Below are 13,520 nucleotides of genomic sequence, written 5' to 3'. Positions count from 1 at the left end.
GTCATCTTGCTGGACGCGATTCAGTTCCTTCTTGTGCGGAGACGTCGTGGCCAATTGGCAAGAGTAACCTCTGCATGGTTGGATCCGAGCCAGTGTGCCCGGATCGCCGTGTCTCCCAGTTCCAGACGCACAGCGGACACACATGGTTTGAGTGCCAACGACCTCGGTTGGTTGTTGGTCGGTCGTCTGGTCAGACGACGTTTGTTTCGTCTTCGACCATCCTTCGGGTTTGTGTGTGTGTCCGTCGGCGATTTGTTCGAGTTGTTCATCAGTGAGTTGTTTTACGAGTGTTCGAGTTTCTGGTGGAGGTGTTTCGTGCAACAGTGTGTTCCCCTGTGTCAGTTCGACTGAGCAATGCTTTAAATGCTGTAATGCTGTCTGCATACTGCAGAAGCCAGTTGGTCGGTTGCGGCAGAGCAGCGAGTGAGTGTTTTCTTACCGTGCTGACGCTGTCCACCACTTCGAAAGTTTGTTGCCTCGTGTAGACAAGTTTGGTGACACTCAGTGGCTTCAATAGGAAATGAAATTTCTTCAAGTCATTTCGAACATTAAAAATACATATCCCTCCAAACCTCAAACCCATAATGTAAACAACTAATCTATAACCGAAAAAAATGGTTCAAATGGCTCTGAGCACTATGAGACTCAACTTCTGAGGTCATCAGTCCCCATAGAACTTAGAACTACTTAAACCTAACTAACCTAATGACATCACAAACATCCATGCCTGAGGCAGGATTCGAACCTGCGGCCGTAGCGGTCGCGTGGTTCCAGACTGAAGCGCCTAGAACCGCTCGGCCACACCGGCCGGCAATCTACTTCCCAGATCCAGTAGTTTAATCAGCCCTTAAATATTAAGTTTACACAACCTTTCAATATTCCCCAGATGCCTCAACAAACACTTACGACTGACATAAATTCCTCGCAGTTTACAAGTACTCAAGTTCCATTACAACAAATGACCTACTCTCCAATCACAACTTTCCAGCCAATTCCAAACGTACCTCAGCAGAAGAATTATAATGCTCAGCATTACGAAAATTATTCTCAAATGACCAGGGATGGTAATATTCAATCTTGCAGCCCTTCAGAAACTTCACTGTCTTCAACGAACACTACCGATTTTGCTGAATTGTGATTCGTAATAATCAAATATTGCCCAGCATGTAATAAAATGCTGTAGCTTATTCTGTACAAAAATATAAGGTTTTGTAATCTAAAAATTGTGTGGTGAATTAATTCCCAACTCTCACTTTTACTTACCTTAAAGTTGTTACCAGCATTTCCGCCGGTTGAATACAACTCCTCAGTCTACTATTTTTCCGTTGTATATGATTTTTCAGCAGGTTGTGCAGTTCTTCGAATGACGAGATTGACATCCTAAAATAGCTGAAAAACTATTCTTCATCGTTTCTTAAATCAGGAAACGAAGTGTAGAGGGCTTCAACTTCCTCTCTCCTTTCATTAATCGGATGAACCCAAGTAAGTCTAATTTTTCGCTTCCTCTTCAATCGACGATATAACAGTAATGAAAGAAGTTGTTCTTTATTCATGTTGTACACAACACTGTTTATAATATGATAAACCGAAAATTAAATAGACACTTCTTGCACGGTGGTCAGTGATCGACTGATGTGGCGTCAGTATTTTTACCGCTCAGTATGTAAACGCTATATTAATGTTAGAGCGGCGACGTTAAGAAGTCCGATAGGACAAAAATGCTAAGTGTGTTCCCGGTCTAAGACATACAAAAAAACATGCCTCGTGAAGGAATTATCCAAACTGGGCGGAAATCTTAGATGTGATGTAGATATGCAGACTAACAAACGATTACAGTTTCTGAGACGTTGGATGATTTATTCATGAGAAAATGCTTCGCAAATTGAGCAACACAATAAGGCATTGATCGAGCTGTGGCCCTTATGCAAGCAGCTATTCGGCTTGTCATTTGTTTACAGAATTGTTGGATGTCCTCCTGAGGGATATCGTGCCCAATTCCGTCCATAGAACGTCACAATCCCAGTTGGAGGGACCTTCCCATAATGTTAAAAACGTTCTCAATTGGAAACTACTATCCTTGACAGCTCCGAGGTGAAATTGGGCTGCAGCGTCGTACACTGATGCATCGACAGCCAAAGTTTAAAGGTCTGAATTTTCCGTCGATATGAATTTCAGACTAATTTCGGCTATTAACTAATACTTCTATGTCATGGCATCTCACCCCACCGTATGTATCTATAAAAATATTTAGCTAAAATGCATACGAAGTTTGGCTGAAATATCGCTCCAGACGCCCTGAGTTACTCCATTCCATGCTTAGCTTCATCCTTGGGGAAGCTTTTACTCCAACAGTACTTCTTTTCAGATAGTAAGTAACACGTGTATCTGTTTTGTTTGAAATTAATCCAGTGGTTTGGAGGATGTTGTACAGACGTACATGCGTACAATAACTTTTATATAATGGCGATCAAAACATTTCCGTCAGAAGCTGTATATTACAGAATCGGTATACCTTTGGCATCAACGCCCTCAAACGGTCACTTTTTGATCGATCCTTATATTCAGAAGCCACTCTATCCCCAACGTGCAGAAACGCGATTTAAGTAGGAAGATAGGTTAGGAAAACTGTGAAACACCTCAAATGAACTTCCTACTATACAGCACGATGTAACCAAGAGCACTATACACATTATCCATGAGATGTGTTAGCACTTACGTCACAGAAATTCTTATGTTGAACAGAGGGCACCGAGTTAGCCGAGAAATACAAAGAAATGAATACCCAAAATCCTTACAGATCCTTTGGAATTTATAGTGCTGTGCAATTATGAAAAATCTCAACTAAAATTTTACTTAACTTAGTAACAAGCTGAGTAACAAGTCTGAAACAGTCTCACTTAGTTTTGAACACTCATACTTAAACCCTGCCGATGAGTCGACAGAAGTCGTCCTTACAGTCAGTAGAATGAAGTGAACGACTTTCGAACTAGGGAGGTGAGTAAGAACAGGATTTAATTCCTATCTCGTACTGATGACCGTCGATTTGGTACTTTGGACAAACCGGACACTCTGGAAGACTTTGAAGGCGGTATCAGAAACGCTTCTAGATCCCTGTCATCGCCTTAGAAGTACAACATACAATATGTTAGAAAGAGAAAACTAATTCCATAATTTGAAAGGATGACTAAGACTTGGAGTAAGTTACTTACATATCTGTCTCAGTTCAGTTACACTTATTTCATAACTGAGTACCTGTGCCTTGTGTGTTTGTTTTCCAGTCATCTATTAGTCCGTTCCCTCCTTCCTCCTTTCTCTGCTCATTTTCACCACCCTCTCTCTCTGTCAACCTGTTCCACCCCCACTCTCTCTTCATGTATCCCGCCACTCTCTCTCTGTCCTCCTCCTGCCACCACCTCTCTCTGTCAGTCTGCTCTTCCCCTGTCTGTCGTCTGTCCACAAGCTCCTTCGCCCTTTGTTCATCTCCTCCTGACCTCTAATTCCATAACTTCTTCCTCCTCCATTTATCGATCACTACCTCCCTCTTTCTCTGTCCATCTCTTCGTTCTCCTCTCTCTGTTCATCTCCTCCTCCTCCTCCTCTCCCCATACATCTTCTCCCCTTTCTTTTCTGACTCAATCTTCTCCCCATGCCTCTCTTTGTCCATCTCCTACTCTTCAATTGCTCTGTTCATCTCCTCCTCTGCCCTCTCTCTGTCCATTTACACCTCTCCTATCTCTGCTCATCTCCTCCTCCTCCTTTCTGTGCCTATCTTCCTCTTTCCCCCACAGTGTCCATCCACCTCCTTCCTTCCCTCGCCACGTTGTCACACTAATCCCGATAGGAGGCTGGTGGTTCTTACCCATACAGTATTTCAGATTGTAACTTATATGTGTACCAGATTTGACTGTAATCGATCCACAGCTTTAGTATGAGCTTTCTACCCATGGCTTTGCTTGCATTCGCATGTGCCAAATATATTTCATGCATATTCGACATATTTCACGCGTATTTGTACACCTATTTCCCCTGTATGTCTGACGAATTTATGCCCTGTAGTTTCATTTCCAATCAGCTTAATGTTTATGACGTTGTGTGCTCTGAAGTGTTTGATGTGCAACGAAATAATTTTGCAGGTAATCCAGTGACGTATATGGCTACTGTATGCGGAGTGTGTTGTGAATAAAGTTAGTAGTAAAGAAGTAACAAATAAGACCGTCGTTCAAGATGTGACAGTTTCCCACACATCTCAGTGTTTATAACTTCATACCTCCTGAACTATGTGTCGTAAAATGATACATTTTTCTTGGTACATTCAGCGGCATATGTGGATGTTGTGTGTGAAATGTGTTGCGAATATATTTAGTAACAAAGAAGCATCAAGCTTCATGTTGCAGTTTTACTGCATGACCAGCAACAGTGTAGTAAGGGACAAACTTCTTTCTTTTCGTCATTTTGTGGGGTCATCGGCGAGAAAAAGTTTCGTTAAGTTTTGAAATTTCGCATAATTTTGTTGCCAGTTTCTAAGCGCTCTAATTATTAAATACTGGATGACTAAGGTATGGGTATTCTGCCGTAGTGGGCAACAAAGCTCCTCCCCCCCCCCCCCCTTCCATTGTGGTTCTTTCAGACTGTGAAAGACGTGTGTACCAAGTTTGGTGTAAATAAGTCCAGTGGTTTAGGAGAGGTGGAAAATGCATACATAGATACATCTATTTCTAAAACTGGCATGCATTAGAAAGGACACCGCAATTTTCTGAGTCGTGGCTGAAAGGTTCTCACGCAAGGAAGCGAATACCTGGACACCCCGTGAGCAGTGGCAGAAAAATGTGTCTCAGATTGAGTGGTAGGTCTGGGAAGGTTCCCAGGACCTGTTCGCTGTGTTCTAAAGTTGCAGTTTCCCGGAGTTAATCATTCTCTCGCAGCCTTATGGGTGTGTTAGCCTTCAACTGCCCATTGGAGATGGGGCAAGTATCGATTCAATGCGGATACCAACAAGAATCCTGTCTTACCGTTAGCACGAAAATTTGACAAATTTTGCACACTACTGGCCATTAACATTGCTACACGAGGAAGAAATGGAACATTTTCACGCAGTTTGCATGTATAGATCCTGAGAAATCAGTACCCAGAACAACCACCTCTGGCCGTAATAACGGCCTTGATACGCCTGGGCATTGAATCAAGCATAGCTTGGATGGCGTGTACAAGAAAAGCTGCCTACGCAGCTTCAACACGATACCACAGTTCATCAAGAGTAGTGACTTAGTGACTGCCGTATTGTGACGAGCCAGTTGCCCGGCCACCATTGAGCAGACGTTTTCAATTGGTGAGAGATCTGGAGAAGGTGCTGGCCAGGGTAGCAGTCGAACATTTTCTGTATCCAGAAAGACGCGTACAGGACCTTCAACATTTGGTCGTGCATTATCCTGGTGAAATGTAGGGTTTCGCTTTCTGAAAATTAATACTACAGCCGCCCACTCTCCATTACCAATACCAAAATTATTCACTCCGTGATCGAATGAAAGGTAGACCCACAGGTCGTAACACACCTGAAATGTAACGTCCACTGTTCAAAGTGCCTTCAGTGCGAACAAGAGGTGACCGTGACGTGCAACCAAAGGCACCCCATACCATCACGCCGAGTGACACGCCAGTATGGCGATGACGAATACACGCTTCCAATGTGCGTTCACCGCGATGTCGCCAAACACGGATGCGACCACCGTCATGCCGTAAACAGAACCTGGATTCATCCGAAGAAAAATGACGTTTTGCCATTTGTGCACCCAGGTTCGTCGTTGAGTACACAATCGCAGGCGCTCCTGTCTGTGATGCAGCGTCAAGGGTAACCACAGCCAAGGTCTCCGAGCTGATAGTTCATGCTGCTGTAAACAACTTCGAACTGTTCGTACAGATGGTTGTTGTCTTGCAAACGTCCCCATGTATTGATTCAGGAGTCGAGACGTGGCTGAACGATCCGTTACAGCCATGGGGATAAGATGCCTGTCATCGCGACTGCTAGGGATACGAGGCCGTTGGGATCCAGCACGGCGTTCCGTATTACCCTCCTGAACCCTCAGATTCCATGCTAACAGTCATTGGATCTCGACCAACGCGAGCAGAAATGTCGCGATACGATAAACCGCAATCGCTATAGGCTACAAACCGACCTTTACCAAAGTCGGAAACGTGATAGTACGGATTTCTGCTCCTTATACGAAACATCACAACAACGTTTCACCAAGCAACGCCGGTGAACTGCTGTTTTTGTATGAGAAATCGGTTGGAAACTATCCTCATGTCAGCACGTTGTAAATGTTCTGAAATGCTAATCATTTGCATATCACAGCATCTTATTCCTGTCTGTTAAATTTCGCATCTGTAACACGTCATCTTCTTGGTGTAGAAATTTTAATGGCCAATAGTGTAAAAGACCTCCAAACTCGGTACCAACCTTAAGTTGTTTATGCATATTTGTACCACGTTTCAGGGAAGCTTTTGCTGTTTTCCTCCATATTTGCATTTCGTTCGATCACATTTACTACAAGCACGCTGTCTCCCCTCCAATAGAATTTCGACTGAGAACAAAGAATTTTGATTTCTTATCATTCGCTTCCTGGGTTTCTGATGATTCGCTTCCTGGCCTTCATCCCGTACTGGCGGTGCTGATTCAAGATGTGCCAATTTTTGTTTGCTATAGCATTAGATGATAGTTTCATATTTCACAATGTGCCTTCCGAGCAACTCACAATCAAGTGGTTATTCGTGCATCTTGGATGCGAAGTAGAACATTATCTTGTTCATTTGAAAATGTGCGTGGTTGCACAGGTGAGGATCTCAGATTCTGTTCAACTTTCAGTCTTCTTAATGATGTCAGACAACGTCCCACAAAAGTAACTTCAGCATCTCATAGTAGTTTTCTGTTGAGTCAGTCACCTTTGATTTCCATTACGTATTTTGGCACATCGATTACGGGAGAGTTCTTTAGTACATTTTCCGACCGCTCGCCAGTCGGTTTCGAAATTCTTCTGCTACTTAGGAAGTATTTAGGTTTCACTGGCGATCTTTGGAGAGTGTATCTCAGCCAATGAACGCCTAGGGCATGGTGGTGTCACGATAGCGCGTTGTATGTGAAGGCAGGAAAGGGGGCAGTTGCAAAGTTGCGGTTGTAGTCAGCTGTATGGAAGCAGTTGCACTGAGGTAGTCGGCATGTTGTTACCAGAGGCGTACAGTCCTAATAGGGCTGACCATTTACTGCAGTACATGTTACTTCGAGTTGGTCTGCACTGAGCAGTACTCGTTAAGTGCAAGTTGTGAGTCGGGCAAGCAGGCAGTGCTGAGACTCTTGAGGCCGACTGGAAGTTGTTTGTATCAGACAAACTGTGGTCGGATCATTCTGTTACCACTCAGCTGAGGACACGGAGTGAATAATTTTGGTATTGGTAATGGAGAGTGGGCGGCTGTAGTATTAATTTTCAGAAAGCGAAATATATTTTTGAACTGATTCCAAAGACATATATATTACTCTTCTCTGTGCATTTTGCTCGGCGACCGCGGTAAGTTGTTACTGCTTCCTTTGTCTTATGACTTGGTGTATATCTAGTAGCAGTGCGACTGATTAGGTTCTTTGACGAGCCACGTGGCAGAGTGACGAATAAGCAGACTCCAAAATTAAATATCTGGTTACGTTTGCGTCCAGTATTTAACTCGCGATCACTATTTTAATTCACCAAGCATATGGGAAATATTTCTGTATTTTCTTAAACAATCTAGAAAATATAACTTTATTAAATGAAACCGAGACCACATTTTGTATTAATTTGAGAGTTTGTTGTAGTAATTACCCTGTAAATCAGAAGTTTACTTGAAATTTCCAATTTCTTTGATCAGGTTAATGTTGCCCTTTCACGCTTTTTTCTGAAGTAACAAAAAGTGAACATTTTGTGATTATTTTAGTATGGATTATTAACTTTTTAATGCCTCAGTACGATGTCTGTGAGAAGTCACAGTTGTATGTTGGGGTCGCTATTATAAAAATAGGGTACGTCATGTTGCCAAACATGCCTGCCGAATTCTTGTCTTATTCTTTTCAGGTGGTGTGCTGTTCTCACTCCACGTACGAGTAATTGTATCTGTGATTTAATTTATTGTTCTCCAGTGTAAGAATAATAACTGGTCGTTAATAGCTAACAGAGGATGCTTTTCAATCGAGCTAGACCAGAACATCTCCAAAATACTGACAGATTAAACCGTTGCGCAACACATGTATTGATGCCTGTCGAACCGTCCTTCGATTTAGAGAGAAGCTCACCATCGATACTTATATCTTCTTTTAAAAGGAGCCATACTATTCGATGTTAGTTTTTAATTTGAAAAAATGTATAGGTATAATGATATCGAATTTCATTTCAGAAGTTCTCTCATGACTAGGCAACACTTAGTTAACAAATATAACCGGGAATGCATTAATTTGTTGTTTCAATATATTGTTGTTTCCGGCCTACGTCCTTACCTATGCATCCTTAATCGCTAATTGCTACTATATACATTATATGATCAAAAATATCCGGACACCCACAAAAACATATGTTTTTCACATTAGGTGCAGTGTGCTGTCACCTACTGCCAGGTACTCCTTATCGGAAATGAAAGTCAGAATTACATAAATATTTAAACAGTAACAAACAATATATTACCTAGCTACATTGTTTCAAGAATAAAGAAAACGGTCGCCAGCCTAATTAGGCAACAGAATGATTATAATTCTTGTTTAAGAAAATAAGGATGAGTAACTTTAACGGACAAACACAACCTAAATTTTGCCACACGCGAGTGCAATGAACTCTGGCACCTGTATATATTCACATTAAAGGAAATGCTAACAGCTATAAGATAACATGGCTATCTGCATAATGGCAACAGAAAACGACATATACTTTTGCCTTCGAGGCTTGTTCTGAATGGTGTCAGTAATATTACTATCAATATTCACTGTAGAATCATAAAATAAGCATAGGTTCAATATTACTTTTCAGACATTTTCCTATCTCATAAAAAAATTGTAAATGTAGTTCACTGTAAAATTACGAACTGGTTGTAAGTTAAGTCTCTTTTTTCTGTTGAGAATGAAAGTTAAATGTATTTCACTAACAAAATATTTCTCACTGAATTTTGAATGAAAGAAGTTACTGTTTTCGTAGATAGGGGTCTTTCTATTAATTGTTATTTAGCATGAGCACAACAGACAAACTATAGATCGTGTTACAACATTAGTACGCACTTTTTATACACAAAAAAACAACTGCTTAGCAAGCATGCGTATATAATTTTCCACAACTGCAATTTTCCACTTTTACTACAGTGAGACACAAAATTAACCTATTTGTAAGATACTGACTCACCTTCTGCGATTTTCGACAGCACAAAAGCGTACAGGCCGACCTCCTCTGTTAACTGTTAGAGACCATCGACTGTTGAAGAGGGTCGTAATGTGTAATAGGCAGACATCTATCCCGACCATCGCTGCTCATAACCCACACAACTCGCCGGTAAATGCCAAACGACGCCTCACTTCGTGTTCTTATTTACATTTGAACTCCTTCTCAAGGAATTGGGCGGAAGTGCGTACGTCATCTGATCTGTTTTTTCCTCTGAGCTATGAGCGTCAATCTAGGAAGAAACACTGAATATTAATTTTACGAAGTAACACTGATAGTTTATAGTGTTCGTACATATGCAGTTACCTCATCTGAATCCATTGTTTCTATTTAATAGTGGTCGATCCTGCACGTGGCTGGATCTCCGCTTTACATTATGTAGGCATCGAGAGTATTAACTTTTTAATGTATTCGTGACCCAGTTCATGAAACCACACACCCGCTGGCGTCTCCAATAGACCCTGTCTATTCTGTGGCTTTCTTGTGGCAGCATTTTTCATAGTCTTTCACAAGTTCTCGATAGGTTTGAGATGGAAGCTATTTCCAGGCCATTCTAAAGTTTTAACCTTATTTTGCCTAAGAAAAGCTTTTACCTGAAATGTAGAAATTCGTAACAATTGCATTCGAACATCATCTGCTTCGTGACTGAGACAGACATTGATCACAGGATTTACCTTCAGAACTCTGTACCAAGAACAGAATCATTCTAGAAAATGCAAATGGAAATTATCTCCTAACTGGTCTCTTACTGCGTCACAAGCTTCCAGTCAAGAATGCTGATATATGCATTTGCGCAGACTGTAACACTTGTGAAGTCCAAACGGCCTAATCCGTAGATAGAAACGCATTCCCTCCTGGATGTTTGACTGTTGATGTTATACACGAAGGCAAATGTCCTTCATCTCCTTTGCGACCCGAGAACACTTCGCCATAGCAGACAAGCAGGTTAAATTTACACTCATCTGAAAAGATTACTCTGCCACACATCTCCGGCGTCCATGCCACATGTGCTTTTGTCCATTTTAGCAGCTGTCTCTTAACTGTTCTTGTCAGTAAAACCTTCTTTCTACGTCGACTGGCTACGAACGCAGCTCCAAGCAGCCTTAATAGTTCTACTGGTTACTGAGACGCTACAAATTTGTTCCGGTCTCGCTTTAGTTTAGTTGATGACAGTCCACGATCCATGAGAGAGAGTCTTTTCAACATTCTGTCTTGTTTGACGTTAGACGACCTTTCCCTTTATCTTCCTTTCCCACGATCAACACACTCCCTTTCTCCCGGTATTTTTTCATTGATTTAGGAACTGTGTTCTTCTCTGGCGTTAATTCCACTGACCTCCCTATCTTTTCATTACAATGTGTCAACATAAAATGACTTTATCATTTTAAATAACAGCAGTGGCAACAAGGAGTTGGATATTGTTGGAAAAATGTGATAAGAAGTGAAAGAATAAAGTCAATAATATTTAACCGACGATTTAACAAAGAACTGGTATGAGTTAAAGCAAACAGCTGCCAAAGGCAATGATAATTGGTCATGCAATAAATTATTCTACCACTGTCATTATTGGCCGAATTTAAAAATGTAAAATTCTGTCGTAGTCTGCTGAATAAAATATGTAATTTTACGTTGAAGGTTTAACACAGCAAGTGTAGAGGTTACAAACTGTAGATATTCGATGAGACAGCGTAACTGAAGGCGCGGTAGTTAGCCAGACTTTATTCAAACCGTATTTGAGAACGGGAGCACTGTACGACTTCCAAGAAACCTTACGTATAATTTCAAGCGTTTTCCGCGCTGATATTCCCCACAAATTAATGAGAGGAAAAAGTTTACAGCTTCCCACATTTCCGCAGTTCATGCAGCTACACTTCATCATACATGACGTTTTAACTCATTATCTCTGTAGTATTAAATATATTCAGGACACATTCTGCAGACATTGCTCGCGTATCCTACAGAATGTATCTGCAAAATTATAACGTCGCCAAACAGGCAGTGCTAGAGATACTATGGTACAAATATTGAGATTCATTACAAACCAGCTTTTCTTAAAATGGTGCGGCAAATCGCCCACACGGCACTCATCCAGTATGTGGTAAAGAGAACACTAAGAGACTTCCAACAAACTGTTACATGTATTTTGTATCAGTTCAAAACGTTCCTAAACTTGTTATCGCTTAGTGATCCAGAAAGTAACGAAAAGATAACAGTTTATTCTAACTAAATGTTCGTTGCTAAAACGGTAAACTTCAGCATAAACTTACAATGGTATTATTTGTGTTTTTTTTCTAATTCGGTTCTGCTTTGTTCATTGGCCTATTGTTTACCCTAGTCCGAAATTAAAGAAGCCGACATGATTAGGGTTTTGCATCTTTAACCAGAAAGATTTTGCTGCTCTACATCAAATATTAACACATTAACTCATTCGTAAATTAACTAGACGTTCGAAGCAACAGAGGGGCCGAGCAGAGGCACATGTGCGTAAGTCAGAATAGCTGTCGGGAACATGTGGAGCGTCTTCGACGTTAGTAAAATGTTATTACAGTTCAGTTATTTGTTCACAATGTTTATAGGTCGTCGTTCTGCAGCACCAGTCTGAGTGTTGTCATTTAGCTGCATACTAGAACCTAGCTAGAGCTGGAGCGTGTAGGACACAGAGCAGTGAATGCCATTCATTCCAATGATCAATTCGTGATGAGAGATGAAACGATGGAGTATCTGAAGGGAGATAGCGTGAGGTTTTTCACTCAAACTGCCTCTCGCTACCTCCTTTTGAATAATCCAGCGTGATAACGAAGAAGAATTACATGATCTGCTGAATGGAATGATCAGTCTAATGAGTACAGAATATGGAGTGACAGTAAATCGAAGAAAGACGAAAGCAACGAGAAGTAGCAGAAATGAGAACAGCGAGAAATTGTACCGCAAGACTGATGGTCACAAAGTAGATGAAGTCAAGGAATTCTGCTATCTACGCAGCAAAATAACCAATGACAGACGGAGCAATGTGGACATCAAATAGAGAGTAGCACTGGGAAAAAGTGCATTCCTGGCCAAGAGAAGACAACTAGCATCAAACATAAGCCTTAATTTGAGGAAGAAATTTCTGAAAATACACGTTTGGAGAACAGTATTGTATGATAGTGAAACATGGTCTGAGGTAAAACCGGAACGGAAGAGAATCGAAGCATTTGAGATGTGGAAGGAGAAGACACAGGATGATAGGACTTTTGTTAAGACATCAGGGAATGATTTCCTTGGTACTAGAGGCATCTGTAGAGGGCAAACACTGTTGAGGAAGAGAGAGACTGGATTACATCCAGCAAATAACTGAGAAGGAAAGTTGCAAGTGCTACTTTGACATGAAGAGGTTGGCTCAGCGTAGAAATTCATGGCGGGCCACTTCACACCAGTCAGAACACAGATGACTCAAAAAAAATAAATAAATAAATAAATTGCGAGAGGCTACGATGCCAGGCTCAGTTCGTAATGAGCTCATGTGTCCTCCTTCTTCTGCAATATTCACTCAACAAGATGTTAACTGCCGTGTAAGTTCCTTGCTATGTGGTGCTCTTCTGAAAGGGATAGTTCCTTGCAACATGTCCTACAAGCTGTGGAATATTTTTTTTTTCGCAGTCTGCTTTCTCGCTCGACAGATGTTAAATGTGTCAACGACCTGAACTCACTTGCGACATGCTCTCTCGATTCCTGCTTCTAACTCTCTCTGGCATGTGACATTGTGAGTGAGTTTTAACAAAAAAATTCTTATTTCAAACCCCTAACTATTCTATGCCTTACCAAAGCTGTTTTATACGTGGTAGTTCAATTAATTAGGGAATCGGAGTAGCGGAGGAGGGGGTCGAGATGGCGCTGGTTCCTTGGGATTGTGCCTGAAATTGATATAAACACTTCTCACTTTCCAACAGTCCACCATTTCCTCCCTGCAACACCATATCTGAACGTGTGGGTTGATACTGGTGGAGTGGAGCCCTGCGTGAATCTCAATTTGACCATTAACTGGCATGGGTCTTATGCTTCCTACTGCCATGGTTCAGAGTCGCTGATGCAGGACTCCACGGC

This window comes from Schistocerca gregaria, chromosome 8 (genome assembly GCF_023897955.1).
Source record: "Schistocerca gregaria isolate iqSchGreg1 chromosome 8, iqSchGreg1.2, whole genome shotgun sequence".
NCBI classification, from domain to species: Eukaryota; Metazoa; Arthropoda; class Insecta; order Orthoptera; family Acrididae; genus Schistocerca; species Schistocerca gregaria.
Note: the sequence above shows the minus strand (reverse complement) of the source record.